This window comes from Penaeus vannamei, chromosome 7, assembly GCF_042767895.1.
Source record: "Penaeus vannamei isolate JL-2024 chromosome 7, ASM4276789v1, whole genome shotgun sequence".
NCBI classification, from domain to species: Eukaryota; Metazoa; Arthropoda; class Malacostraca; order Decapoda; family Penaeidae; genus Penaeus; species Penaeus vannamei.
In genome coordinates, this window is record NC_091555.1 from 40514223 (window position 1) to 40520170 (window position 5948).

A 5948-nucleotide genomic window follows, 5' to 3' on the forward strand; every position below is an offset into this window, starting at 1 on the left:
GTACTGCCGAAGATATACCTGAATTGGCGCGCATATTATAAGCAAGATGGCTGCGGTTCCCGATGGTGGTAGTTCGCCCGAGCTCCAAGAAAATGCAGTTTTACACGTCTCAAGATTTCCTATTGAAGTATGAAGAGTTTCAGAAGGAGCATTTATGCGTGTTTACAAGGGATGCTAGAACCGTTCAGAAAGCGAACAATTTGATTAGAAAAGGGCAACAGAAATTTGGCGCCGACCTTAAATTTGCATACGTAACAGGCAGATGTAAGATGGTGCATACCAAAGCAAAGCCACCAGGGTGCAGCCAAGCCAGAGGTAGGTGACCAAGCATATGTTGGTAGGTAGGGAACGATTATAGAATCCCCAGTCGCTGCCCTAAAAAAAGGTCATTCATTTACGGAATAGGCCTAAGCACAAGGGATAATGCCACAGATTTGCGTGACTTCCGATCGGGCATTCTAAATCTTAGTCGTTTTGGTAGCATCATCATCATGTTTAGCTAGTATACAGTGCATCGTGGCCCTGTTTGATCTTTGCAGGTTCGGTTCGTTTAAGTTAGGTTAGTTGTTAGGTTAGGTAAGTTGTTAAGTTATGTTATGTTATGTTAGGAAAGGTTAGCCTAAACAATTTCGTACCTCCATGAAAGAAAATCATCATGTAGAAACAGATCCGTTTCAGTAAACCTTGTCTATCAACATAAAACGATGGAGTAAGATATAGTGCCGTTACTATAAGGCAGGGGGATGTAGATGGCGCACTTGATTCGTGATTAAATAACACTGGTTAATGCTATGATAGTATATTTATAATCCATTAACCTTGGAAAATGTTTACAACATGACCGCATCCGTCATAGACTAAAGGCAATAACTTGGGGGGTCCGGTGGGGAGACATTTTAAGGGGGAAAGGGTAAGGGCGACAGTAAATAGGAAAAAACAAACCAGAACCAAAATTCGGCCATTCGACACGGCTTTGAGCGAACGAAAGAGCGAATGAGCCCAATTGAAACGCAGAAACTACCACAAAAATCACCGAATGAATCAAAATACTTCACAACCCGAGCGTTCCGAACGCCTCCCGACTCCCCCCGAATCACCGAATCTGCCCAGCCAATCGGCTACGACTGTACATCCAAAAGATGGAAGTTACTAATACGGCAGAGAAGTCGTGGTGGACCGCACACGTGTTAGCGATTTTTCGAGAAAAAAGGGTAATTTTTCATCATTAATCTCTGGCCCGAGAAATAAAAAAGAGGTATCTTTCATTTTTCTCCCAAGTAAATCAAGAAAAATGGGAGTCCGGCCGGTCACCAGCACTGTACTTCGCGGAATGTTTTTGTCGATCGTTCATTTGAGTGAACGCGAAGACATTTTGTAAACGGCGGGCTCTTTTGGTGCATTTTCGTTGAACATTTTGGAAATAAGAAAAAAAAAAAACATAGTGGTGCATTGAAACTAATCATTTATAATAAAATATTGTCAATTAAATTCATACAATACTATTACTGTAACCATAGTACCTACAGGTTTGATTATTAAATTATTTTTTTCTTTTAAACTTCCACGCTATAAATCCAGGGTTTATAATTGTGACCGAGTTTCTGAAGTTTGAAATAGTCTACCCACAAAATGTGTTATTTAAAGAAAATGAGACTAATTCATCTTATTCATAGAAACTCAGTAATTATAGGAGTCTCTTTCGTTAAATTCATCACGCTTCACAATTGGAAGATAAATATGATGTAGTAAAATAACAACTTTAAATTGGGAACATAAATAGGGAAATGTGATAAACGGATTAAGGTTTACGATAGGACCGCACCGACCAGGAGAAAATTGATCATAGCGTTGTAGGTGATGAAAAACTACTTTCATTGCTATCAAAATTGATTTGCAGAAGCGATCCTATTCGAGTTAAACGACGAAAATGTGGCGCGCAGAATGCCGTGCGGGGACTAAAGGCGTTTTGAGCAAGGAAAGTTCTTGCCTGAAATCTCAAGACTTTTTCTTGCTTTCTCAAGCGACCCCCTTAGATGGCTTGACTTGTGCTTGCAAAGTCAAGCGGTGTACCGTCACCATGGCAACGGCGTCATTCGCGTTCCGTACTGGTCACAATCCTTCGAATGCCAACTTTGGCCAAGAATTCCGCTTAATATTTTATCAGAGAAATAATTTTTTTTCATGGTATCTGATTCTGTAATTTCCATAAAATCATATTAAAAGAAATTGAAATTAACTGAAAACGAAAGGAGACATTGCAGATAATGGGAATGAAAAGTTTTTTACTTATAAATAAAAAAATATTATAAGACGAACAATTAATCTCTTACTTTAAAACTCCTCGTCTCTCTAAATCGAGAATATATCTACTATTCTATGAAATAAAGAATATTTCAAGTGAAAAAAGTCTGAGAAATTCTAGCAACATTCTTCTGTTGATATTGTATTCGGTGGCTGTTATATTTAACTTCATAAAATCAGATATACGGGAATGGGTAGGCCTATATTTTAGTCCAGGGGTGTTCATCAGAAGTGTGTGTCACTGTTTTAGAGGCACTGTAAATGAATATAGGAGAAAATATTGCGCTTTGTTAAGATGTTAGGGTAGATTTATCAACTGTTACCAAACGCCCATGGAATAAACTCACCCTCAACTTATGCTTAAATTATCTATCTCCAAGATTGTTGGTGGGAATACTTGTCTATTGCTTTTAAATCCCAAGTATATATATGCTGCGTGTTATTTTGGCATTTCTATGCTCTCCAAGAACTGTTATGATTTGTACTTTATAGAAAGACACTTCCACAAGTCTGGCATCACTGCATAAGGCTTGCTTGCCTTGGACAAAGTTTTAAGCAGGGAAACGGTACAGTTCTTGGCCTATCGGCAAGAAGTCTTCCCCAAGCGCTCCCCTGCTTAAAACGCTTTAATCACGCGCCCTCAACGACGAGGTCCAGCTCAAGGTCTATTTAAGTACTTATATTGTATTTATATACTTATATATATACTTATTTATATACTTATATATATACTTATTTATATACTTATATATATACTTATTTATATACTTATATATATACTTATTTATATACTTATATATATATACTTATTTATATACTTATATATATACTTATTTATATACTTATATATACTTGGTCCAGCCCTCCTCGCAGTGGAATAGAGCGGACAGGGATGATCAGGGGAAAGGGTTATAGGAATAGGGAATAGGAGAAAGGAGGGAAGGAGCAGAGAAGATACGAGGAGAGGAGAGAGAGCAGGGAGGAAGAGGAGGAAAGGAGGAGAAAGAGGTGGTTATGAGGAGTGGGGGAAAGAGAGGACTAATGGAAGAAAAGAGAGAAGGGAAATAAGGGATGATGAAGATGATGAGGAGAGGGAACGGAAAGGAAGAGGGAAAATGAAGATGAAACGAAAGAGGGGAGGGAATGGGTAGAGATACTGTTGAAAGAGAGAAATTAAATGGAAACACAGGAGGAGGAAGGATGAGAGAAGAGAAAGAAATTACGAGGGAGGAGGAGAGAGAAAGATGAGAAAATTCTTAGGATGAAAGGTAAACCTAAAACCCTTCCCCCTTGTCCTCCCGTTCCCTTCTTTCTCATTTTCTCTTCTGTTCTCTCTTTCATCCCGTCTTCTCCTTCCTTCCTGTCTTCCTCACTTTTTTTGACTTCCCTTCTCTCCTCTTTTCTCTTATTCCCCGCCAATGAATCATTTTCTTCCCTCATTTCTTTCATTCCCTCTTCCTTGTTCTGCCTCTCCTCCTACCTTTCCTTCCTTTCTCTTCTTTCTCTTCCCCTTCTCTTTCCCACCCATTAAGAGGAGGAAGAGAAAGAGGTGCAGGTGAAGGTATGGGTCTAAGAGGAGGGCGAGGAAGAGGAGGAGAAGGAAGGGGAAGAAAAAGAGGAGGAGGAGGGGAAGGAGGAGGTAGAGGTGAAGGTGGAGATGTAGAAGGAGGAAGAAAAGAAAGAGGAGGAGGTGGAAGTGAAGGAACAGGTAGTGAAGGAGAAGGAAGAGGAAGAAAAGAAAGAGGAGGAGGAAATGGAAGGCGACGACAACGAGCGGAAAAAAGAGAGTGAAAGAGGTGGTGGTGAAGTGGAAAATGAAAGAATTAAAAAAGCAGCGAAAGGAGGAAATAACACACGAATCTGCATTTGACGCAAGATTTCCCCGAAGAAGCAAACTAAAGAAATATGCATACTTCTGTAGAAACCGTTGTTACTTAAATGTTACATGACATCACCAAATTTTATCTCTGAAACTCACTAATCATAGTTAAAATAATGTTTTTACGTTATATATCTTCTTTTACTGATGACATCAAAGATAAACTGTTCGTTACTTTTTTCTGTAACTATTTAAGAAATAATGTCCAATAATGGCAATGATGATGAAAACAATAACAATGATAATAATTATGATAACAATGAAAACCACGATAATAACAATAATAAAGATGATAATGTTAAGGATAATCGCAATAATAATAACAACAGCAATGATAATATCAACAACAATTATATATAATGGCAATAGTAATGATAACAATAACCATAATCTTATCAACAACAATAACAATAATAACTATATTAATAATAGTGGAAGGAAGAGGAAAAGGATAGAAATAACATGAATGTTAAAAAGCAGGAAAGATGGAGAAGAAGAAGGAGAAGCATGATATGTAAAGTAGGATGACTGTGAAACAACGAAACAAGAGAAAAACAACGATATTGTGAAAACACGTGGAAACATAAGCAAAACATACAAGCAAAAATGTTAATTATGAGGAGAGGGAAAAAGAGTGAAGAGAGGACGAATGGAAGAGAGGAGAGAGGGGAAATAAGGGATGAAGTGTTTGTGATGAAAGGGAAAGCGAAGGAGAGTAGGGAAAAAGGTAGAGGAAACGAAAGAGGGGAGAAAAGGGGAAGAGGGGATATAGGAAGAGAGAATCTTAAAGGAAATAAAAAGAGGAGTTGAAGGGCATAAAATTGAAGAGGAGGCAGGAGAGACAAATGAGGGGGGATGAAAGATAGATGAGGAGGGAGGAGAGAGAAATGAGGAGGAGGAAGAGGGAAATGAGGAGGGAGGAGAGAGAAATGTGGAGGGAGAAAGAAATGTAGAGGAGGGAGGAGAGAGAATGAGGAGGCAGGAGAGAGAGAAAAGAGGAGGGAGGGGAGAGAAAAGAGAAAATTCTCGGAATGGGAGGCAGAACATTTTTGTTTGTTTGTTTTGGTTCCACGTGGTTTCCCGATGTCTTTCTGTTGTTATTTCCTGTCTCTCTCTCTCTCTGTTTATGTGCGTGCATTTGTAAATATTTTTATACACGTGTTTGTCAGATATTTCCGTCTCAGTGGTGATCCAGATACGTTTTTTCCCAAAATCATATTACTCGATCGAAATCTTGCCAATTTGGTGGGAGATCAGTTTTGCTTCAGTATATTATAAAAGTAGAAGGTAATCACCTCAGATGTTAAAGAAGAAGATAAAAAGATTTGTTTGTTTGTTTGTTTCCTCGGGATTGCGTGGTGTGCCCCCCCCCACCCCCACCCCATCCTCAATGTCCGCTGCTGTGACTTCCTAATGTTGTCAGATTAATGAATGTTTTTTTTTTAATTTCTATTTTTTAAAATCTTTTTATTATCATTATAATTATTATTATTATTATTATCATTATTATTATTATTATAAAGTCCCTTTAAAAACAATCCTGAATTACTGTCTTGAATTATTGGTTTTATTCGAATTCCTTTTAGATGAAAACTTGTTTTTACCTTAAATTTCTTATCACTTTCTGTCGAAGTAACAGTTTTTCCCCAACCGCAGTACGTTTTCGAAGACAAATATAAATCAACATACAACTGCTGTAAGTCGCTATGAAATTACATGTTTCCTCAGTATGTTTAAAAGAATACTCGTTCTGAAAATCTTCGAATGA